This window comes from Cibotium barometz, chromosome 65 (assembly GCF_041138505.1).
Source record: "Cibotium barometz isolate CiBa-2024 chromosome 65, ASM4113850v1, whole genome shotgun sequence".
Classification (NCBI taxonomy): Eukaryota; Viridiplantae; Streptophyta; class Polypodiopsida; order Cyatheales; family Cibotiaceae; genus Cibotium; species Cibotium barometz.
Genome location: NC_141110.1, coordinates 2194319 through 2221219, shown reverse-complemented (window position 1 = coordinate 2221219; position 26901 = coordinate 2194319).

Genomic DNA, 26901 nt, shown 5'->3' with positions numbered 1-26901 from the left:
TAATACTCAAAATTCCACTTTTGATAAATACTCATAATTTGAATTATGCCAAAAATTCCTCTTTCACCATTTAATTACTTGGATCTCAAATATCATGGGAATTCCTCTTTTTGTATAAAAATAAATTTACAAAAAATTTCTCTTTTACCATTTAATTACTTGGATCTCAAATATCATGGGAATTCCTCTTTTTGCATAAAAATAAATTTACCAAAAATTCCTCTTTTACCATTTAATTACTTGGATCTCAAATATCATGGGAATTCCTCTTTTTGCATAAAAATAGATTTACAAAAATTTACTCTTTTCTCATATTCAATTAATTATGCATAATTATAAAAAATGTATTTCTTATGAATATGATGAAAATCATTCTTTTTGCATAGGATGTCCAATCCTAGAATATGGTAGGAAGTCCTCTTTTAGCATTATGCATAAAAATAAGATATGTATTATTTTCTAAAAATTTTACCATAGCTTCGCTGCTGCTATTACTGATAATTCTCATTTTTTTTCTAAAGAATAAAAGCTTGTAATGAAAATATGATAGTAGTTCGTCTTTGATGCTTAAAATCAGACTATGAATTTAAATCATAAAATTAAACATAACTATGATTATCTCACTAGATTAAGCTAATTTCAACATTTCTCTTTTTCCAAATTGTTAGGATAATCCATTTCTCATTTACAATGAATTAGAGTAGTTTTCAACTACTCTAAAAGAATTTACCATTATTTTAATAGTACACAATCATGAAAATATCATTTCCTTAATCTCTAGCTTATCAAGCATAGAGTTTAGCTTTGAATTAAGAGACTATCATTGAGAAGCATCCTTTTCCAAGGGGTTTAGCCATAAAGATGGCTATTCTTTTGGAGAGGGAGATTTACTTAAAGAAAGCATTATAATTGAAGCATAAAGCTTAACTTAATTCTAATTAAACATTAGGAAACTTAGGGAAATCTTGAATTGAATTAAAACAGTCATTTTGAAAGCTTTTCAAGCTTGAGAGGGGTTGAGAAGAAGAAAGTTATTGAGAAAATTGAAAAAAAACCATAAGATTTGATTTCACCTCCAAGTTTGGCTTGATTCTTTAATTGCAGTGACGCCCTCGACCAATCAATTGGTCTACCAAGAGGAGAAGAGAAACTCCAAGAGTTGTTGTAGAGAGAGAGAGAGCTCCAAGCTCCCAAGAGAGGAAAATTTAAGGAATAATAAAAAATATGATTATTTTAATATAATACTGGCATGGTATAGCTCCAATATGAAAATACAAAGGAATGAGGGTCTATTTATAGGTGAGGAAGGTCACTAACCAAGTCCAACTGGGTTCTAGAATCTTTGAGGTTCAGTTTGACTCAATTTGGACAAGATTTAGACAAGATTTGGACCAGTTTGGCTCCCTTTTTTATTTGGTTTGATCAAGGAGAGAGGAGAGATAAAAATATCACAATTTTTTTGAATTAAAAAACCTTCCACACATGTGAAATAGGAACGTATGTCAAGAGCCCCCCTTTCCTTACCAAGGTGTCAAAAATGCATCATTATTTCAAAATATCCCATTATGGCGTAAAACAGCCCTTTGAATGAAAAACAGAGGTTCCAATGCAAGTAAAATTCCCAATTTGAGATTGGTTCCGCAAAACCCTTTTCTCCATAATGCCTGGTTTCATAATGAGGATCCTTGATCTCTCATGAGGGTAATATACCCATCATTTTGTCTGTTTGTCCAACTAGATTCTTGGTGAGTTCGGTCAAAGGCAGTTCTTTCGGTAGTCTATTCTTTGTATTTAGGAACTGGAATTGGACACTAAGTTTCAGATCAAGAGATGGACAAATAGGGTTATTGTCCGTCCCTCTCGTAGTCTAACCAAATTCATTTAGTTTATTTTTAACAAGTATTCCCTTCAGATAAACATCTAATTTTAGGTAAATATCAATTTAGTGATTTTTCCTATTCAAATATCCAAAGATATTCTTTATGCCACATAATTCATGGACCTTAATTCATTAGGTAGAATTATGGTGGAAATTCATCTTTTGATACTAAGATTTAATTCAAATCCATCTTTTTTTAAATATCATAAAAATTCTTCTTTTAACTAAATACCAATACCTCTTTTTTTGAATAAACTTAAAAATCTCTCTTTTTCTCATTTAATGAGTGTAATCCAATTATCATGGGAATTCCTCTTTTACCATAAATTAAATCTATCTAAAATTCTTCTTAAAAATTACATAAAAATATCCATTAATTCCATTAAGCAAGAAATTCCACTTTTCTCATTCAAATGATTGAATTCCAAATATGGTGGGAATTCCTCTTTCATCATTTAAATTTATCTATGCAAAAAGATAAATTTAACTAAATTTTCTCTTAAAAATTAAATAAAAATCTCCATTAATTCCTTTACACTAGAAATTTAAATTTTCTCATTTAAATGGTTGAATTCCAATTATGGTGGGAATTCCTCTTTCATCTTTAAATTTATCTATGCAAAAAGATAAATTTACTAAAATTTTTCTTTAATTTTTAATTAAAATATCCATTATTTTAGTATCCCAAAATTTTCTCTTTCCTCATTGGAATACATGGATTTCTATTGTCATGGTGGGAATTTCTCTTTTATCACAAAAATGAATTACTAGAAGTTTTCCTTTTTTCAATTTAACTATTTATGTATAAACATAAAAATTAAAATTTCCATGGTTATGATGAGAATTATTCAGTTAACCTAGGATGATTAATCCTAGAATATGGTAGGAAGTCCTCTTTTCATATTATGTACAAAAATGTGTTAATTTTTCAAAAATTTTACCATAGCTCCGTTGTTATTACTGATAATTTTCAATAATTTTGAAAGCATAAAGTTTTAGTAATACAATATGATAGAATAACTATCATTTGGATCAATATCCAATTATGGACTCGATTCCTAAGTTTTTCATAAATTAAGTAGCATAAAAGCATTAAAAAGCCACTTCTTTGGCCTCTAATTTGACAAGCATAGAAATTACTTTTAGATTTGAGAATTCCTTCATGAGAAGCATCATTTGAATGTAGAATAGGTCATAGGAATGACCATTCTTTGGGGAAGAGAGATATGCTTAAAAAATATTTTAATTTAAGCCTAAATGGAAACTTTATGTGATTTATCACTAAAATTCATTAGAGAGCTTCAATTGTATTAAAGAGCCATTCAATAGAATACTTCTCAAGCTTGAGAGGGGTTGAGAAGTGAGAAACATTTAGAGATTAAGAAAAAAGACCATAAATCACACTTTACCTCTTATTTTGCTTGATTCTTTAGTCTAAGGAGAGGCCCCCAACCAATCAATTGGTTTAGTATGTTGATGAAGACTCCAAGGAAGGTTGAAGAGAGAGATAAGCTCCAATCTCTCCAATTTGTAGTGGATTTTTAGAGGATAATAGAAAATAAGCTTATCTTAGAGTAATACCGGCATAGTTTAGTTCACAGATGAGAATACAAAAGAATGAGAGTCTATTTATAGGTGAGGGAGGCCACTATAATTGAGTCCAACTAAGTTCTAGAATTTTCCAGCATCAGTTTGGCTGAATTTGGACAAGATTTGGATCGGTTTGTCTCCCTTTTTGATTTGGTTTGATCCAGGAGAGATACAAATATCTTATTATTTTTGAGTTTAAAACTCCTCCACACATGTGAATTAGGCACCTCCTTTCCTTACACCAAGGTGTTAAAAATGAATGATTACTCCAAAATATCTCATTTTTTTTTAGTAATATTTCATAATTTTTAACTAATAAATCTTGTACTCAGTCAACTCTTCATCTTATGTGGGCATTTACTCATTTTTGGGTATTTTCTTTTATTCATTGGATTTATCTCATCTCAACACTTGGATTAATCTTATTGGTCCATAGGAACCTTAATTGGACCATAATTCAAATTTTTTGAAAAATCTTGACCCTTAGGCTAAGGTCTTTCAAATCATTTTTAATTAATTCCAATTCCACCTTGGAAAATTTATTTTGATTTTCTATTTCAAGGAAACATATTTTTGATATTTGTAGAATTTATATATCCAAAAATATCTCAATATTGATTTACCACTCTGTAGAAATTTTTATCTCACTAGGCAAAACAAGGAAAAATAATATTTTCTTGTATTTAGAAACAGGGAATGATTACAGGGGATTGAAGTAGAGGCTTATTCATTATTCAGGCTGAGGAGGAATCTTACACCCCTTATGTCCTATCCTCATTTATTGACAGTGTCCCCTGTTACCACACCTTATGCCTCACCAAAACCGATCAAAAGGGCACTATCGACACCCTCCAACAATGACAATCATGCCTCGTTGTTGACAATCTCCCTCAACTCTACATCCTCAACCAACCACACTACAAGCACCCTGACCTCTTACCCTTATCTCATGAGAAACAATGGTGGGTGCCAAAGAATCGTCTGACAACTCAAGGGCTCTATGATGGCTACACAGAACTCTGGATCCCCAAATGGCCATCTTTGAAACCCAAGCTCAAGAAGCCAACTAAGTCAACAAAAACCAACCCCAAGCTAAAGCTTCAACATTGGCTAGTCCCCGACCGCTTGTTTTATGAGCACAAGGCTACTATGAAGGTAACACTCACCTCTAGCTACCCAAGAACACCGCCTGTGCTCATCCACCACAACAACTCCCCAGAAGCCTCATTAATCATGGGCCTTCATCACTGGGCAATGATGGGTGGCCAAACATCTCTTAGAACTCAAAGCTCCATGATGGAAACTCCATCATTTAGCTCACACAACATAATCCTCACCAGTTGGCCCACACCACACCAACCCAACAAGTACCTATCCACTTAAGGGGTAGATTGTTTGGTGACCAACAGGCAAGCAAGTCCCCTCCTCATCAACTAAATCCTATAGACTTGCCCACACCCAATCCAGGGGCACTTAAAAGATCAAGTTGCCCAACCCTTTCAACCCACAGAGCCTTGTCCACAAAGCTCCACCTTGTTCCTTGACTTTGTTACCAAACCAATGGGCAACGTTACTAGTGTGAGAGCTTCTCTAACCACTTAAAGATAAACTTAAGGGTCAGCTCACAAATCTAGCCAAATGGGCTAATCAGTACAAAACCCTCTTTAGGGGTGCTGACCAATAAGTTCATGTAAGTCCTCACCCACATGAGGACTTAAAACAAAAGTCTCTATAGGTGATTAGGACTACAAGCACACCTTTTTCCCTTGCCCATGCACAACACCTGCAATTCTCACTGGGGTTTGTCCTATGTGCACACACCACACTTACTCGCGGCCTAGTGGGAAAAGGCTTGGAACTAGAAAATCCAATTTCTGTTGTTTGTAAATCATCCTCCCAGAAGTGGAGTGTTCTCTCTCGCTCTTTCTTGAAAATATCATCTAGCATATGTGGTGTGCTTAGGGTTAGGGTTTGGGAGTGATTACTGCTAATCACTCGTTCTCTCTTTGTCATGAGAATATATTTTAAGTCCTCTAGAAAAATATTATTTATCCCCTCTTGAGTAATTTGGGGACGCCTAGATTACTCTTGCGTCATGCCGGCTAGGTTAATATCGTGGGTGACACCACTATAAATATTAATACGTGTGGTATATGACGTATGTTTGAGGCCACCTATGATTATTTCAGTTAGGTTTGTATGGCAGGGTGATTCCTGGGGTACTTACGCCTGGTAGTCATGAGTTGGTGATGATTTGTGCCTGTTTAATATTTGTGAGATTAATTTAATAATTAATTGGGCTTATATTTTCAGGTGATGAAGACTATGGGAATTGAAGAGTTTACTTTGGAAGAAATGTCTTGGATCATCACATTTCATTTTTAGCAAGCATAGTAGCTTGTAACCTTATCAAATGATTTTTCCATTTTGAACTTTAGGAAAGATACATTTATTTATGTGGAATTTATTAAAGCCTATGGCTTTACCCTAGTCCCAATTTGACACTCTATTTTTGTTAAAGAAGAGTGCCGTGCTCTCTAAAAAGCACATCTTGTATTTTGGGGGCTATGGCCTAATTTTGGTGAAAAAGAAAGCTAATAAAGAAATACCCTTGTGTGGGGAGAGGCCACGCACAAGAGGGGGGAAGATTGCACCCAATATGGTCTTTTTGGAGCTAAGTATTTTTGTTTAAGTGTTTAATTTTTCAATTGATTTGATTTAGTTGAAGCTTACAAGCAATGGTTTTTATGATTGAATTAATTCTCTACTTTTCCACAATCAATTCCTAGAATAAGATTCCGGTTGCAGTGGTATCAGAGCTTGGGCTAGGAGATTTGTGGAGAAGGTAGGAAAGGGCTTCAACTTCTCAAAAATCAAGAAAGTGCAGGAATTTATCCAGTGGACAGAAGGGTGTTTTGTAGGTCTTTACCCAAAGATAGACAGAAGGGTGTTTTGTAGGTCTTTACCCAAAGGTCAAAGATTCAAAACTAGATCTACTCTCAAACCCACTCACCACCCTGCAAAACCATCCCTCTCTATCAAAAAGCGGTTTTTCCAAATACTCAGTGAAATCAAAATCTGACCGTATGGATGAAATCCTCATAGTCAAAAACCTCATGGGTATCTCTCAGAAATCAAAAAGCTTCAAGCATGAGCAAACCTATAATAGACGGAGCAGATTAAGCATGTAAAATCCATCAAAAAAAATTCTCAAAAAGAAAAACCAAGAGGCGGCGCACGGCGGCAGCCTGCCGGCGCAAAACTGCGTGGGGAGGAGAATTTAAAAAAAAAGCTCAAAGCTAATCTCTCCATAAGCCTAATCTCTCTCTTAATCCTAATCTACTCTTACTTTTCCCAATCCCCATGCAAGTCACATCACTTTTTGAACCTTTACTTTTCCCTATTTTCAAATTTGAAGAGAAATTTCAAAGGTTTCCAATTCTGAAAATTTCTGGGTGCAGAAAAGTGATTTACAGGTTTTAAAAAAGCTTGAAAATTGCCTAGAAAAGGCCAGAAAATTCCGAAATCGCTTCTGAAAAATTCTGAAAATTTTAAAAAAATATTACAGAGTTTGGGCAAGGTTTACAGGACTGTTTTAGCAGGTTTCAAAGTGCAAAAAAATTATTTCATCAACAATTCCACTAGCCCAAGACTCTTGAATCACGCGGAATCGTTCGGGATTTGTTTGAGGCGACGAGAATTCAAATTCAGCCATTGAACAGCGTTTTCCTAAAGAGATTAAAGCACATGAGGGTACTTCTTCTAAACCATTTACTAAATCTTTTTATGCTTCAAAGAAGATGTATAAACCAGGTTATGACAAAGGCAAGGACGAGGCTAAAGGCAACATGAGTACCAATAAGAAAGTCAATGGTGGCAAACCGAAGACATCTCCTATCAAATGTTTCAAGTGCCACAAAGAAGGTCACATAGCACCGAATTGTCCGGAGCGTACCAAGAATTCAACACCAGTAGGCAGGCAGCTCGAGTCAATATGATTGAAGAAGACGACAATGAAGAAGAATCATTCAAGCAAGAGGGTAATTCCAATCTAGATTACTCAGAACAAGAAGGTAAACCTCATGTTCATTCTTTGCTTAAAATAAAAGAAACAATAAATGGACATGAAGTTTTTATTTTGCATGATGATGGTAGTACACATGATTTCATTTCTGAAAAGGTACTTAGAGCATTAAATCTTCATTCTTCACCTACGCACTATAAAGTCAAAGCAGCATTTACAGGAACAAAGTATAATTGCATGCAAGAGGTGAGAAGTTTGGATTTATGCATCAAGCTCTTAACAGAAAAGAGGGATTTCTTAGTTGCACCTTTACAAGGGGTAGATATAATTTTGGGTATGCCTTGGAGACACAAATACAATCCTATTATAGACTATGACACTCATAGCATTTCTCTAAGGAAGGACAATGAAAATATTATCCTCCAGTGTTAAGTCAAAGGAGAAATGAGTCCTTTGTTGAGTCACACTCAAGCAAAGAGAGCTCTAAGAAAAAGAGACAAGACTTATATGGTATGGGTTAACCAGCTTGATGCTGAGTCTGACACATCCAAAAGACCAAAGTTTGATCTTTTTATCTCCAAATTTAGTGACTGTTTCATGGAAGATCTGCCTCCAGGATTACCTAAGTCTAGGCCTGAGGATCATAGCATTGACTTATTGCCTGGAAATTCCCCGCCTTGTAAAGCTCCCTATAGAGTCAACAATTTAGAGCAAAAAGAAATCCAAAGCCAAATAGAAGACTTGCTAGAGAGAGGCCTTATTCGACCTAGTAGTTCACCTTTTGGAGCTCCAGTGCTTCTTGTTAAGAAGAAGAACGGAACTTACCGAATATGTGTAGACTATCGTGCATTGAATAAGATTACTATCAAGAACAGATATCCTATTCCTAGGGTAGATGATCTTCTTGATAAGCTTAGAGGATCAAAGATCTTTAGCAAGATTGACCTAAAGTCTGGGTATCATCAAGTTCGTATGACTCAATCTGACATTTTCAAGACAGCTTTTAGAACCCAAACTGGTCACTATGAGTTTTTGGTTATGCCATTTGGTTTGACCAATGCTCCAGCTACTTTTAGCCGTATGATGAATCGCATATTCCTTAAGTTTCAAAGTTTTGTTATAGTGTTCTTTAATGACATTCTTGTTTTCAGCAAGGATCGACAAGATCATGAACAACACTTGGAACAAGTGTTCAACCTTTTGAGAGAAAATGAATTGTATGTCAATCCTGAAAAGAGTTCTTTCTTTCAAGAAGAGATTGAATACTTAGGTCATATAGTGTCGGCTGAAGGGATTCGTGTAGATCCTAAGAAAATTGAGTGTATTGCTTCTTGGCCTACGCCTAGAAACATACATGATCTTAGATCTTTTCTTGGCTTATGTAGTTATTATAGGAAGTTCGTCAAGAATTTTGCTTGTATTGCTCATCCTTTGACTGAACTCCTTAAGAAAACTACAAATTTCAATTGGACTGATAAGCAAGATAAATCTTTTGCAACACTCAAGAATGCTTTAACACAAGCACCAGTTTTAACACTACCTGATTTTCAAAGACCATTCTTTATAGTAGTGACTGATGCTTGGCAAAGGATTTGGAGCTGTTCTTATGCAAGACAACCATCCTATTGCTTATCAAAGTAGAAAGCTTAAGCTTGCAGAGCAAAATTATAGCACTTATGACAAGGAATTAGCAGCAGTAGTGCATGCTTTGAAAATCTGGAAGCATTACCTAATGGGCTCTGAATTTCTTATCAAGACAGATCAACAAAGCATTAGGCATTTGCTTACGCAACCTCTTATTTCAGATAGGCATATCAAATGGGTAGCTTTCATTCAAAGTTTCCAACCTATGATTCAATATCAACCTGGAAAAGAAAATGTTATTGCCGATGCTTTGAGTCGAAGACCAAATATCAACAACATTTCCATAATTGAAAGTGAACCATTTGTACTCATGAAAGAAACTTACGAAGTTGATCTAGATTTTTCTCAAATATGGATCAAATTGCGTGAAAATAATTGGACACCTCACGGAAGTTATTATCATAATGATGGCTATCTTTTCTTTGATAAAAGATTGTGTGTTGCTCAACCTTACAGACAGCTTGTCTTGGAAGAGATGCACTAACCACCATTTGTGGGACATAGAGGAGTCTCCGCAACACTTCAAGTAGTTTCTCGAGAATTCTATTGGCCTCATTTAAAGAACGATGTAGCTAAGTTTGTAGCTGAATGTAACATTTGTCAAACAATCAAAAGCTACAAAGGCAAAGCTTTAGGATTGCTTATGCCTCTACCTATTCCTGATAGACCATGGGAACAAGTGTCTATGGATTTTATTACTGGCTTCCCTACTACTTTGAGTCACCATGACATGATTTGGACAATAGTGGACAGATTTAGTAAGCAAGCCTATTTTATTCCATGTAAAAAGACACTAACTTCTCAGCAAGCCGCGAACATATTTGTTAAGCAAATTTTTGTTCATCCCATGGACTACCCAAAGTGATAGTTTCTGATAGAGATTCTAAATTTTGTAGTCACTTTTGGGTTGCTCTTTTCTCAAACTTAGGCACTAAGTTAGATTTTTCCACGGCTTTCCATCCGGAATCGAATGGACAAACCGAAGTTACAAATAGCACTATCTTAGATATGCTTAGAGCCTATGTTTCCCAGCAACCTAGTGCATGGGATAAGTACATACACCTACTCCAATTTGCTTATAATAATACTCCTCATAGTGCTACTGGTCGAGCACCATTTGAGATCATCTATGGAAGAGCATTGCCTATTCCGGCTACTAGACTCTCTCATAAGATTGAAGCAGCCGACCAATATGTTAGAGACTTTGATCGCATTCTATCTGAAGTGCGTGATTGTATTCAAAGAGCTCAAGAGAAGTATACATCTCAAGCAAATAGGAAGCGCAAAGATTTTTCACTTCAAGAAGGTGATTATGTACTTTTGAGAATTGAAAAACGTCGATTAAAGAGTGTGGAAAAATTCCCTGCAGTGAAGCTAGCGCCTAGATATTATGGGCCATTAAAAATCCTTCAAAAGATTAATGATGTGGCCTATAGACTAGAGCTTCCATCTAATTGGAATATCCACAATTCTTTTCATCTCCATCTCTTGAAACCTTTTCGAGGAACACTTCCTACTCACCCAACATATGAGGAACCACCTCTTATTGAAGGAGAGGAAGAAGTATTAGTTCCTGATGCTATCATTGACCAAGAGATAACAACAACAAGGACAGGTAATCAATACTTCAAGTATCTTTTGACTTTTAAGAATCATCCACAAGAAGATGCTAAATGGATGCCTGAGAAATTTTTCCGAGTTTACCCTGAAATTCTTCATTCTTTTCAAACCCAGCAAATCCGCAATTGAGGACAATTGCAAACTCAAGCAAGAGGGATGTCATGAGAATATATTTTAAGTCCTCTAGAAAAATATTATTTATCCCCTCTTGAGTAATTTGGGGACGCCTAGATTACTCTTGCGTCATGCCGGCTAGGTTAATATCGTGGGTGACACCACTATAAATATTAATACGTGCGGTATATGACGTATGTTTGAGGCCACCTATGATTATTTCAGTTAGGTTTGTATGGCAGGGTGATTCCTGGGGTACTTACGCCTGGTAGTCATGAGTTGGTGATGATTTGTGCCTGTTTAATATTTGTGAGATTAATTTAATAATTAATTGGGCTTATATTTTCAGGTGATGAAGACTATGGGAATTGAAGAGTTTACTTTGGAAGAAATGTCTTGGATCATCACATTTCATTTTTAGCAAGCATAGTAGCTTGTAACCTTATCAAATGATTTTTCCATTTTGAACTTTAGGAAAGATACATTTATTTATGTGGAATTTATTAAAGCCTATGGCTTTATCCTAGTCCCAATTTGACACTCTATTTTTGTTAAAGAAGAGTGCCGTGCTCTCTAAAAAGCACATCTTGTATTTTGGGGGCTATGGCCTAATTTTGGTGAAAAAGAAAGCTAATAAAGAAATAGTCTTGTGTGGGGAGAGGCCACGCACAAGAGGGGGGAAGATTGCACCCAATATGGTCTTTTTGGAGCTTAGTATTTTTGTTTAAGTGTTTAATTTTTCAATTGATTTGATTTAGTTGAAGCTTACAAGCAATGGTTTTTATGATTGAATTAATTCTCTACTTTTCCACAATCAATTCCTAGAATAAGATTCCGGTTGCAGTGGTATCAGAGCTTGGGCTAGGAGATTTGTGGAGAAGGTAGGAAAGGGCTTCAACTTCTCAAAAATCAAGAAAGTGCAGGAATTTATCCAGTGGACAGAAGGGTGTTTTGTAGGTCTTTACCCAAAGATAGACAGAAGGGTGTTTTGTAGGTCTTTACCCAAAGGTCAAAGATTCAAAACTAGATCTACTCTCAAACCCACTCACCACCCTGCAAAACCATCCCTCTCTATCAAAAAGCGGTTTTTCCAAATACTCAGTGAAATCAAAATCTGACCGTATGGATGAAATCCTCATAGTCAAAAACCTCATGGGTATCTCTCAGAAATCAAAAAGCTTCAAGCATGAGCAAACCTATAATAGACGGAGCAGATTAAGCATGTAAAATCCATCAAAAAAAAATTATCAAAAAGAAAAACCAAGAGGCGGCGCATGGCGGCAGCCTGCCGGCGCAAAACTGCGTGGGGAGGAGAATTAAAAAAAAAAGCTCAAAGCTAATCTCTCCATAAGCCTAATCTCTCTCTTAATCCTAATCTACTCTTACTTTTCCCAATCCCCATGCAAGTCACATCACTTTTTGAACCTTTACTTTTCCCTATTTTCAAATTTGAAGAGAAATTTCAAAGGTTTCCAATTCTGAAAATTTCTGGGTGCAAAAAATTGATTTACAGGTTTTAAAAAAGCTTGAAAATTGCCTAGAAAAGGCCAGAAAATTCCGAAATCGCTTCTGAAAAATTTTGAAAATTTCAAAAAAATATTACAGAGTTTGGGCAAGGTTTACAGGACTGTTTCAGCAGGTTTCAAAGTGCAGAAAAATTATTTCATCAACAATTCGACTAGCCCAAGACTCTTGAATCACGCGGAATCGTTCGGGATTTGTTTGAGGCGACGAGAATTCAAATTCAGCCATTGAACAGCGTTTTCCTAAAGAGATTAAAGCACATGAGGGTACTTCTTCTAAATCATTTACTAAATCTTTTTATGCTTCAAAGAAGATGTATAAACTAGGTTATGACAAAGGCAAGGAGGCTAAAGGCAACATGAGTACCAATAAGAAAGTCAATGGTAGCAAACCGAAGACATCTCCTATCAAATGTTTCAAGTGTCACAAAGAAGGTCACATAGCACCGAATTGTCCGGAGCGTACCAAGAATTCAACACCAGCAGCACAGCAGCTCGAGTCAATATGATTGAAGAAGACGACAATGAAGAAGAATCATTCAAGCAAGAGAGTAATTCCAATCCAGATTACTCAGAACAAGAAGGTAAACCTCATGTTCATTCTTTGCTTAAAATAAAAGAAACAATAAATGGACATGAAGTTTTTATTTTGCATGATGATAGTAGTACACATGATTTCATTTCTGAAAAGGTACTTAGAGCATTAAATCTTCATTCTTCACCTACGCACTATAAAGTCAAAGCAGCATTTACTGGAACAAAGTATAATTGCATGCAAGAGGTGAAAAGTTTGGATTTATGCATCAAGCTCTGAATAGAAAAGAGGGATTTCTTAGTTGCACCTTTACAAGGGGTAGATATAATTTTGGGTATGCCTTGGAGACACAAATACAATCCTATTATAGACTATGACACTCATAGCATTTCTCTAAGGAAGGACAATAAAAATATTATCCTCCAGTGTCAAGTCAAAGGAAATGAGTCCTTTGTTGAGTCACACTCAAGCAAAGAGAGCTCTAAGAAAAAGAGACAAGACTTATATGGTATGGGTTAACCAGCTTGATGCTGAGTCTGACAAATCCAAAAGACCAAAGTTTGATCTTTTTATCCCCAAATTTAGTGACTATTTCATGGAAGATCTGCCTCCAGGATTACCTAAGTCTAGGCCTGAGGATCATAGCATTGACTTATTGCCTGGAAATTCCCCGCCTTGTAAAGCTCCCTATAGAGTCAACAATTTAGAGCAAAAAGAAATCCAAAGCCAAATAGAAGACTTGCTAGAGAGAGGCCTTATTCGACCTAGTAGTTCACCTTTTGGAGATCCAGTGCTTCTTGTTAAGAAGAAGAACGGAACTTATCGAATATGTGTAGACTATCGTGCATTGAATAAGATTACTGTCAAGAACAGATATCCTATTCCTAGGGTAGATGATCTTCTTGATAAGCTTAGAGGATCAAAGATCTTTAGCAAGATTGACCTAAAGTTTCGGTATCATCAAGTTCGTATGACTCAATCTGACATTTTCAAGACAGCTTTTAGAACCCAAACTGGTCACTATGAGTTTTTGGTTATGCCATTTGGTTTGACCAATGCTCCAGCTACTTTTAGCCGTATGATGAATCGCATATTCCTTAAGTTTCAAAGTTTTGTTATAGTGTTCTTTAATGACATTCTTGTTTTCAGCAAGGATCGACAAAGGATTTGGAGCTGTTCTTATGCAAGACAACCATCCTATTGCTTATCAAAGTAGAAAGCTTAAGCCTGCAGAGCAAAATTATAGCACTTATGACAAGGAATTAGCAGCAGTAGTGCATGCTTTGAAAATCTGGAAGCATTACCTAATGGGCTCTGAATTTCTTATCAAGACAGATCAACAAAGCATTAGGCATTTGCTTACGCAACCTCTTTTTTCAGATAGGCATATCAAATGGGAAGCTTTCATTCAAAGTTTCCAACCTATGATTCAATATCAACCTGGAAAAGAAAATGTTATTGTCGATGCTTTGAGTCGAAGACCAAATATCAACAACATTTCCATAATTGAAAGTGAACCATTTGTACTCATGAAAGAAACTTACGAAGTTGATCCAGATTTTTCTCAAATATGGATCAAATTGCGTGAAAATAATTGGACACCTCACGGAAGTTATTCTCATAATGATGTCTATCTTTTCTTTGAGAAAAGATTGTGTGTTACTCAACCTTACAGACAGCTTGTCTTGGAAGAGATGCACCAACCACCATTTGTGCATTAGGAAGTGAATGGGGTCTTCTTGGGCCCTTTAATTTGCCCAAGCCTAATCAAGGTGATTAAGGAATAGCCAAATGGGGGTTGCCATGTGGACTGAAATGTTGGGTTTGTAAGAGAGGTGTAAGAGTGGTCAAAGGGTGCACTTTTCCCCCCAAAAAGGGGGGGATGCAATTTTACAATTTTTGGACCTCCATAACTTCTACATACAAGCTCCGATTTGAGCGGAGATTATAGATCTGTGATCTACGCATCAAGAGCTTTCCATAGATATGTTACATGATATGGTTTTGTCCGCTAGATTTTAAATTCCATTTTCCCTCCAAAATTCAAATTCGAATAAAGTAGCCGTTTTGAAGCTTCTAATTAGAAAACGTTTTTTCTTAAGAGAAAAGGTTTGACTCCTTAAACTGCCAAATAAAAGGGCCCAAGAAGCCTTCCATTGAGGTCCTAATGGGGACAAGGAGGAGTTTCCGCAACACTTCAAGTAGTTTCTCGAGAATTCTATTGGCCTCATTTGAAGAATGACGTAGCTAAGTTTGTAGCTAAATGTAACATTTGTCAAACAATCAAAAGCTACAAAGGCAAAGCTTTAGGATTGCTTATGCCTCTACCTATTCTTGATAGACCATGGGAACAAGTGTCTATGGATTTTATTACTGGCTTCCCTACTACTTCCAGTCACCATGACATGATTTGGACAATAGTGGACAGATTTAGTAAGCAAGCCTATTTTATTCCATGTAAAAAGACACTAACTTCTCAGCAAGCCGCGAACATATTTATTAAGCAAATTTTTGTTCATCATGGACTACCCAAAGTGATAGTTTCTGATAGAGATTCTAAATTTTGTAGTCACTTTTGGGTTGCTCTTTTCTCAAACTTAGGCACTAAGTTAGATTTTTCCACGGCTTTCCATCCGGAATCGAATGGACAAACCGAAGTTACAAATAGCACTATCTTAGATATGCTTAGAGCCTATGTTTCCCAGCAACCTAGTGCATGGGATAAGTACATACACCTACTCCAATTTGCTTATAATAATACTCCTCATAGTGCTACTGGTCGAGCACCATTTGAGATCATCTATGGAAGAGCATTGCCTATTCCGGCTACTAGACTCTCTCATAAGATTGAAGCAACCGACCAATATGTTAGAGACTTTGATCGCATTCTATCTAAAGTGCGTGATTGTATTCAAAGAGCCCAAGAGAAGTATACATCTCAAGCAAATAGGAAGCGCAAAGATTTTTCATTTCAAGAAGGTGATTATGTACTTTTGAGAATTGAAAAACGTCGATTAAAGAGTGTGGAAAAATTCCCTGCAGTGAAGCTAGCGCCTAGATATTATGGGCCATTTAAAATCCTTCAAAAGATTAATGATGTGGCCTATAGACTAGAGCTTCCATCTAATTGGAATATCCACAATTCTTTTCATATCCATCTCTTGAAACCTTTTCGAGGAACACTTCCTACTCACCCAACATATGAGGAACCACCTCTTATTGAAGGAGAGGAAGAAGTATTAGTTCCTGATGCTATCATTGACCAAGAGATAACAACAACAAGGACAGGTAATCAATACTTCAAGTATCTTTTGACTTTTAAGAATCATCCACAAGAAGATGCTAAATGGATGCCTGAGAAATTTTTCCGAGTTTACCTTGAAATTCTTCATTCTTTTCAAACCCAGCAAATCCGCAATTCAGGACAATTGCAAACTCAAGCAAGAGGGATGTCATGAGAATATATTTTAAGTTCTCTAGAAAAATATTATTTATCCCCTCTTGAGTAATTTGGGGATGCCTAGATTAATCTTGCATCATGCCGGCTAGGTTAATATCGTGGGTGACACCACTTTAAATATTAATACGTGCGGTATATGACATATGTTTGAGGCCACCTATGATTATTTTAGTTAGGTTTGTATGGCAGGGTGATTCCTGGGGTACTTACGCCTCGTAGTCATGAGTTGGTGATGATTTGTGCCTGTTTAATATTTGTGAGATTAATTTAATAATTAATTGGGCTTATATTTTCAGGTGATGAAGACTATGGGAATTGAAGAGTTTACTTTGGAAGAAATGTCTTGGATCATCACATTTCATTTTTAGCAAGCATAGTAGCTTGTGACCTTATCAAATGATTTTTCCATTTTGAACTTTAGGAAAGATACATTTATTTATGTGGAATTTATTAAAGCCTATGGCTTTACCCTAGTCCCAATTTGACACTCTATTTTTGTTAAAGAAGAGTGCCGTGCTCTCTAAAAAGCACATCTTGTATTTTGGGGGCTATGGCCTAATTTTGGTGAAAAAGAAAGCTAATAAAGAAATACTCTTGTGTGGGGAGAGGCCACGCACAAGAGGGGGGAAGATTGCACCCAATATGGTCTTTTTGGAGCTAAGTATTTTTGTTTAAGTGTTTAATTTTTCAATTGATTTGATTTAGTTGAAGCTTACAAGCAATGGTTTTTATGATTGAATTAATTCTCTACTTTTCCACAATCAATTCCTAGAATAAGATTCCGGTTGCACTCTTGCTTCTTGTCTCCCTACTACTTGACTGACTAGGCTACTATCATGATCGTCTTCCATGGAGATCCCACACGATCTTCGCGAGATGAGAGAGGTTGCACCAGCTGTTGGATTAGCAACCACCTTGGTATGACGAGTGCGAGAGGATGGCGAAGATGAGATCAGCAGATTAGTAACTTCCCACGACATGTTAAGGTGAGCTTAACAAATGTTTTGTCCTTAATATAGGAATAATTGATACAAGGGTGGAGGGGGCATGGAGAGGTGTGCTAGGAAGTAGACCCATCTGGAGGTGATATGGTAGCTCATGCTGAGTTTGAAGTCCGTGCATAGATGGTAACATAGTATTCGAGGTGGTTGACTCTGGAAGTGGTACTGCCATAAAGGAGAAAGGCTGTTGAAACTACTACAGTAAAGATTGACCATGGCTTAGCCTCAGGACTAAGTGTCACGGGGTCTTAAAAACCCTTTTCAGGTGACATCACTGGATGGCATTGAAGTCAAAAATCGCGAAGCCTTTTTTGGGCCGTCGTATAAAGTAAACTAAGTCGAGTAAACTAGGTTACTAAGTGATCATAACTTTTACGTCCTAGTTTACTAAATAGACATAATTTACTTCTTAGTTTACTAAGCAATCATAGTTTACTTCTTAGTTTACTAAGCGTTCATATTTTACTTTTTAGTTTACTGAGCAAATCATAGTTTACATCATGGGATGAGGGTGAATTTGGGTTTAGGACTTAGAAAATTTTGGAGTAAGATGTTATGTGTAAAAGAAGAATTGAACTCAAGACCTTGGGTCACCATTGAAAATATCTTACCACTACAATATACCTTCAAGCAATGAAACCATGTGGTTTTAAATAATTATATTCTATGTTTTTCACTCCTAGTTCATCGGCCTAGTTTACTTACTAGTTTACTCAGTTTAGTTTACTTTATCCGATGGTCCAAAAACGGCGTCACGATTTTGATCAATGCTATCCATTGATGTCACCTAATAAGAGTCTTTAAGACCCCGTGTCACTTAGTCCTGAGGATGGCTTAGGCCTTCTCATTTCCCCACGTACACATAATAAAATGCATTTGAAGATGGCAATGAAGGCTACTGAGTGAGAGGCTGGACAACATAATCGTCTATTGTATCATGTGTAGATGGATCCATCCTATGTAGATGGATCCTTCACTTCGGTTTATTCTTGTTATTCACATTTTGGTATATATACATCACTCTCCCATTGTGAGTAAATAGGATTGTCAGGATAATCTATGACACCATTTCCAACCTCCTCCATTTGTTGGCTTCCCAATTAGCCTCTAAGACTTCTACTTTTGTTGCATTTACATGCTCTTAGCCATCCCCCTCATCTTCATGGACCTTTGCACTCTCCCACTCTTGATCCTCCAACTCATCAATAGCTACCTCATTCTACAAATGAAGACAATCATGCACATGTACTTCTTTACCCATATCCTCTGCTCTTGTTTGCACACAAGATAATCTTCATCATCACCTATAGGATCTTCTTTCCTGGTCTCTTGCATGTGTCTTGGATCAATTTCTACACCATGTCCCATGTGTCTTGGATCAATTTCTACACCGTGTCCCATGGAGAACTCAGCCTGCCCACGACTCAATCTTTGATTGTCATATTGACATATCTCAATGCCATGATCCTCAGCTACCTCTGCTACTTCCAATCGAGTCGTCAGTAAGATCCAACACAACTGCATCCGGAACAACAGCACATAGCCTTCCATCATTTTGGGTAGCATCTGATGACCACCATGAATCTATGGAGTTCTCATCACATAGAATTTTTCTCTATGCAAGGATATAGGCAAGATCCCTACCATATCCATAGTACTCTGAGCAACTCCCATACCAACAACCATTGGGCCATCTTAGGAAGGATGAGTTGCAACAAATTGAGGGTAATACTTGGCACTCATGTCCTTCCGCTACCTCCCTTGCAAGTGATCCACATCCATACATCCACATCCACATGCATACATCCACTATCACGTCCTCATTCATACATCCACATCCACATACATACATACATCCACATCCACATTTCCATTCACATCTATATATCCACATCTACATCCACATACATACATACATCCACATCCACATTCCACATTCACATCTATACATCCACATCTACATCCACATTCACATACATCCACATCCACATTTCCATTCACATCTATACATCCACATACATACATACATCCATATCCACATTTCACATTCACATCTATACAGCCACATCTACATCCACATTCACATCTATGCATATACATCTTCATGCATACATCCATTTTCACATTCATACATCCACACTCCCATCTCCACATCCACACATCCACATACATACATCCATTTCCACATTCCCATTCATATAACCCCATATGCCTTCACATCTAATCTTTTACATCACATCCATTCTCGCCCTATCACAACCCATATACATCTTATCCTATCACATACACTTCTTACCTCATCCCATACACATCTTATCATATCTTAATTCATCTTATCACCTCCTAACTTATTTCATAAGCATCTTATCACCTCTTATCACATCTTATACACCTCTTATCACATCCTATCACATCTCATATCTATTTATAGAATACAAGAGAATTCTTATATTTGATATAAGATTTCTTTACACATTTATGAAATCGATTTCGGACGGATTAGAGTGAAATCGATGAAACCCTCCCGGTTGTGGTTTAGCCTAGGGTTTAGTAACACTCTCCTAAGAGGACTTGGATAATGATTGAGAGATTGAGGAGAACAAGCTTGAGAAAATTTGGACCACAAGTAGAAGAGAAGGATAAGCTTGAGCTTAATGGATAATTAAGTGATTAGTGAAGTAATTAGACTAGTGTGAGCTAAGGCTAAGCTAATGGAGAGCTTAAACCAAGCTCTGATACCATGATGAAATTCATGGATCAAGCTCTCTAATAACAATCAACTATATAATTAGATCTTAATCCTCATCTAATCCTATACTAATGACAACACTAATCTAAGGTGGATAAAAATGAACAATACTCATGGTGATGAGTGTGAGCTAATCAAGTTTAGACTCAAGTTCAGTTAGGTTACAAGATGGAAACTTGTACTCATAAAAATACTTGAGATGTTGTGCTTGTATTTCGATGCTTCAAATGTCCTCCTTTTATATGAGGAAAGTACAACAAAGCTATGATAGCTCATGTGGGATAACTTGGCTAGGTTACTTGGCACTCTAGCATCATCATTTCAACACCCTTCACCCCTATATTAATTGTTCCTCGGTCAAGGAATTTGCATCATCAATAGCCTCTTGTGTTCCTGTTTGGGCAGATATGTCATTCTGTTCCATTCAGCCAACCTTTACCTCCTATGCAACAAGCTGCCCGAATACACCATGCAATAGGGCAGCCTTTCTTACCTCAGCACCACCAAGTTGAATCTCTCACTCCAGTGGATGGCTCACATGGGTTGCCCAAAAGTCGATCAAGTTTTCAAGGGAGTAAATGAGATGGCACCGCAAAGCTACATTGGTCTGTCCCCGTAGGTTTCAATGCTTCAGTGGACAAACCTATTAAGACTGATATGACTTTGGGAAATGGTTTGATCTCTAGAGAACAAAATAACCATAATACTATTGTGGTGCCGACTGTTATTTAGGCTCCTTTTCCTGTTGTTGAGATAGGCTCTTTCTTGTAGGACCTGATGTAAATACTGAGGCTAACTAGGGCACTTTAGCTGCTGGTAGGATATCAGGTGGCAGGAGGAGGAACAATGGTCCTTGGAGCTATGGCATTTTGGGGAGGGGCCGAGGGAGATTACGTGTTGGGAAGAACCATGGCTTCAAAGGTCCATATTCTGTAGCCGAGACATGGCCGGAAAATGAAACCAAAGAAGTAATTAAGCCGAAGAAGGATATGTTTCGACAAAATTGCCGTCATGAGCTGATTACAAAGTACGTAAACACGTGACTGCCTTTAAGGGGGACCCTGTGCCGGGTTGGTATGAGTGAAGGAAAGCATCTGTCCTCTTATGCTGCAGATCTCAATTTGTCTAGTAGGCTTGAAAGCACAGAAAGAAGGCCAAATGAGGATGCACAAAGCTATCTGTACTTAAGGAGTTTTGGTGGAGCCAACACTCAAAATGTTAAGGCAATTCTTGGCTCACATCCTATGCAGGCTGGATCCAAAGTATCCAAGCTAGTGGTGGTCAAATAGAGATAGTGAGGAATGGGCTCACAAGTACCTCTCAAACTAAAGGCATTTTAAAGAAGTACAAATCTGATGGCATGGGGGATGCACCTCTGCAGATTGGAGTAGTTTTTATTTTTGAGAAGCCAGGGATTGAAATACAAAATGATAAAGATGACTTATTGAGGTCAGATCAAAGCACTAGATGCTTAGAGAACAACGTGAATTGCGTGACAAGGAAAATTTTAAGGAGTTTAAGGTAAAAGAGTATGCGGCAAGGAAGCATAAGAAGTTATCTGGAAAGGCTATACAACATGAGGAAGCTAAATTGTAGCTAGTTTAAGCAAGCATGGCATTCAGGGATTTCACTGACGTAAACGAAAACATGTGAACATGTTAATAACATATGTTAGTAACACAAAAGTCTTGTGATCACATGTTATATTCACAAAGCTTCCACAAGGGCCTAAAAAAATTATCTTTGTCGGGCATAAAAAATCTTCTTAGGTGGCCACTGACCTGCTATTATGTGAAGATGGTAACATGAGAACATGTGAATATCTTATTCCCACGGGCAACCAAGCTTTTAAGGGGTTCCCAAATGGCAAGTGACCTGTCATTTTGTGAACGGTAACATGAGAACATGTGAATAACTTGTTCACATGTGTTATTATCACAAAAAATCTTGTGATCACGTGAATATTAACTCCCTGATGGCATTGAAAGGTGGCCTATGCCCAGTGCTGAGATGATTAATATAGTAAGAGTAGGATAGTAAGCAGAGTCCGACTGCTGAATTTGGCTCTACTGCACCACAATTCTGTGCCACCTCAACTTTAATATTGGCACATCAGCCACCACCCAATGAGTCATGTGATGATAGTGAGAAAATCTCCATGGTTTCCAAGTCTGGGTAGGATCAATGTCCATTGCTGCCCACATCGATTTTGGAAACGTGCATGCATATGGACATCAATACCACATCAATGCTCCTGATAGCACACCGAGTCACAAATGCTACTTGGGGCATGCAATGGTCTTCTCAAGAAGTTATCAGCCTAACACAGATTCAAACACACGAGGTTATGAATCCCTTCTGATTTGAAGGTATGGCATCACAGATGGCACCCATCTCCATGCTTTTGAAACCAGAAATCTCACTAACCTCTAACTTAGCACTTGTGAAGGCACCTACCCCAATTAAAGCTCCTGTCTTAGTGCCAGCCCCCATCAACTCATTTTTGGCACTGACATATCCATCTACTTTTCGACTATTGGCCTCCGGATCTGAGGGTAATGCTTCATGCAGAGCAGCAACATATACTCCATGTTTATGGAGTCTGGATCTTCTTGTGGATGCATGGTTTTACACTTTCATTTTGTACCCTATAGAATTGATGCTCTTGTACATAGTATGTGCACCACCTTGGCATTCCACTATGATGTTTGTGGGTTCAGGTCATCAAATTGGGAATCCAATCCATCATGTGTGCTAGGTGTTGAGACAGGCGCGTGCACACACCCTTAGTAGGAGGGTAGCATCCACTTACATTAGCACTAAGATAGAGTGGGATTACTTCATTAGGGGTAATTGTCCATTCAAGAAAAGGGGTTACACTTGAGCATGAAGAGTGGTTGGAGGTTACACTAGAGAGTGGGCTAGTGGGGTAGCCACATGCTTCAGGGGTTACACTAGAGAGTGGGCTACTGGGGTAGCCCATCCATTTCTATAAGGATCGTGTACTCTTAGATCGTGGACTGAACCTGTGTGACCAACTCAGTATCTGAGCCAAAAAGGATGAGCTCATCAACATGCAAAGCAATGATACAAATATCCCCATTAGAAAGAAGCACATAGAGATTGCTATCTGCATATGACCTCTCAAATCCAAGAGATAACAAGAAGGCAATCTTTTGATACTAGGCACGGGGTGCCTTCTTTAGAAGTTACACATGTGTGTCCTATCCCCGAACCACAAAACCATGAGGCTGCTCAACATAAACTTCCTCCTCTAAATCTCCATTTAGAAAGGTAGATTTCACATCCATCTGGAACATGGGCCATCTGAAGTGTGTAGCCAGAGTCAAAACAATCCTATCTCAGAATGTGCAGCAGATTGAAAACAGAGAGCAGAATACAGAGAAGTGCTGGAGAAGAGATGCGCTCTGAAAACTCTGGTATATAGACTAAAACCGATACAATGTGTGGAGGGGGGCAAGGCATTAGGAATTTTTTCAGGTCATTTTTGGGCCTTGTAGGGAGGTTTGACCGGAATATTCTCTCCAAAAAGGGGCACCGGATAAATTTTTTGCAAACGAACTCCAAATTTGTCAGACCTCACATATTTAGATTCTACTCTTCGAAAGCTATCCATTGATATATAACACGATAGGGTTCAGAGAAGGGACAAGATAGATACCTAGAAGATTCCTTTTTGCCTGGGGAAGATTCACGTTACGTGAATCTTCCCCAGGCAAAAAGGAATCTTCTAGGTTACGTGAATCTTTCCCAGGCAAAAAGGAATCTTCTAGGTATCTATCTTGTCCCTTCTCCGAACCCTATCGTGTTATATATCAATGGATAGCTTTCGAAGAGTAGAATCTAAATATGTGAGGTCCGACAAATTTGGAGCTCGTTTGCAAAAATTTTATCTGGTGCCCCTTTTTGGAGAGAATATTTCGGTCAAACTTCCTTACAAGGCCCAAAAATGACCTCAAAAAATTCCTAATGTGTGCTATATATATGTGCTAGGGCAGCCAGTCGGCTTGTATAATAAATAGGGCTGATAGACCCATGTCGTCATGGGCCAGCATGGCATGGTCAGCCATCATCTAGTTGGGCTCCCCATGGCCAATTGCCTCCTACAGGTTGGCTAGGGAAAGAGAAACAACCCACCCATGACTAGCATACAAAATTGGAAAAATTGGGACTCCTCCCACGGCGGGAATGCCCACATCATAGGCTCTCACTCCCTATGGTATAGTATGGTATAGACATGAGATGAATGCTAACATTCCTTTCAACTCCTAGATGTGGAACCAATCCGAGTGAGCTGGATTGCTGACCGAGCATATGCTTGAGGAAGAGGCTTTGTGCATAGCTCCGCCGCATTGATGGAGCCGCCACATTGTCATCCATCAAACAAAAGGATATCAAGCTCTTTGTAAAATTACCTATAAATTCTAGTTTTGAACGTTTTCGGATAGTCGGGCATCAAAGTCGAGATTGTATGCACGTTGATTTGATTTTCAAGCTCTATAATTTACTAATAGGTATGGGCTAACACAAGGCACTTTGGGTGGTTCCCTACATAGTGAACTTCGGGATATATAGGAAATTTTGAGAGATTTCCTAGTTATGTAGACTGCAATTTCCTATATATAACTAGACAATTATATTCTTTATATACTCAATCCTCCATATCTAGAAAATATGGGTCACTATCTAGGTAATTCTGTTTCCTATATAGAGGATAGATAGGAAATATGGGCTATTATTCATATAATTCAATTACCTATATAGAGAAGGGATATAAAATATGGGGTATTATCTAGGTAATTCCATTTCCTATACAAAAAAGGGATATCAAATATGGGGTATTATCTAGGTGATTCCATTTCCTATATAAAGAATGGATAGGAAATATGGGCCATTATCTAGGTAATTTAATACCTGTATATATATATAGAAAGGGATAGGAAATATGGGCTATTATCTAGGTAATTTCATTTCCTATATAGAGAATGGATTGACTATGTGGAGAATATGGGCTATTATCTAGGTAATTCCTTTTCCTACATAGTGAATGGATTGCCTATGCGGAGAATTGAACCACACATGATTAATTGGTAATTTAAAAATAACTTTACATTAAAACTTTTATACCTAATATTTATGCATCAATATTATTACAACCTAAAATACTCAAATTCTCTCTCTCTCTCTCTCTCTCTCTCTCTCTCTCTCTCTCTCACACACACACACACACACACACACACACACACACACACACACACAGAGCTCAATACAACATATGTTAAAATATAGGGAGATGCTTTCATTTAAAACCAAAAAATAGGGGAATGATTTTATCGATTCTAGTGTTACTTATATTGGGCTTGTGTTGGTAAGCTAAAAGATATGTAAAGAGGGAAAACGATTTGTATCAATATTTCCATAATATGATGGGAAATAAAATTTGGTTATGATCACCTTGATCATTATGAATGCTAAATGTGGATTCATTTCAATATTGCAAGTGTTTCACAAGTTTAGAGTTCAAAACAATAATAAAATGAATCTACAAGCATGCAAATGGTGAGAAATAGTAAGTGTTTTAATAGAAGCTACCTATAATAGGATTCAAAGATTGGTTAAAAAATATTTGTAGAATTTTTTAAAGGGCTTATGTTGCACGTAAAAAATGTTTTTTTTGTTTAGTCCATTAATAATGGCAAATTCTATAGATTTCTTCCTCTAAGGATTAGCTATAATTGTATACAAGGCTTCAGAGTCGATTATAAAATCAATAAATAGAAGATTTCAAAACCTTACATTGCAAGTTAAGAATAATGATACTTTATCAAGATCCATACAAATCTCGTCCTTGGAAACTATGTGTCCAAGATATTGCACTTCTTTTTTTAAAAAGTTACATTTAGATTTTTTAGCAAATAATTTATTTTTCCTCAATAATTGAAATATTTTTCTAAGGTGCTCAATATGTTGTTGTTCATTTTGACTAAAGACTAGTATATCATCAATAAAAACCACCACAAATTTTCCTAAATAAGAATGAAGTATAGAGTTCATGATGGCCATAAAAGTAGGAGGAGCATTAGTTAGACCCAAAAGGCATAACTAAAAACTCATAGTGCCCAAAAGATGTCCTAAATGATTTTTTTGGTAGATCATCAATTCTAATTCTTACTTGGTGATATCCGGACCTTAAATCCATCTTACTAAAATATTTAGCACCTTTGAGTTGATGAAACAACTCATCTATCTTGGGAATAGGACATTTGTTTTTTATTATATGATTGCATTCAATCTACAATAATCTATGCGCAAGCACATAGATCCATCTTTTTCTTTACCAATAATATTGGTGAAGCCCAAGGAGACTTGGCGTAATAAATCCTTGTTCTAAATATTTAGCCAATTGTTTTTCAATTTTTTATCTTTCGGTCAAACTTACACAATAAGGTGGCTTACTAATTGCCTTTGAATCCTTTAAAACTTAAATGCTCTTTTTGAATTTTTACTATTCAATTCTGATGATGTTCATTTTTCCTTTTTAAACCTTCAACAACACTCTGATACGTAGATTCAATGGGATCAAGAAAAATTACCTTTAACTAGGCCAAACAATTGGCAGAAACTTAGAAAAGTCCTATCAGTATCGAAAGTAGAAAACGGTACCAAAAGTGGATATGATAAGATGTGATGTGGATCTGAATGAATGCAAATGAATGTGATGGGATGTAAATGGATGCGATG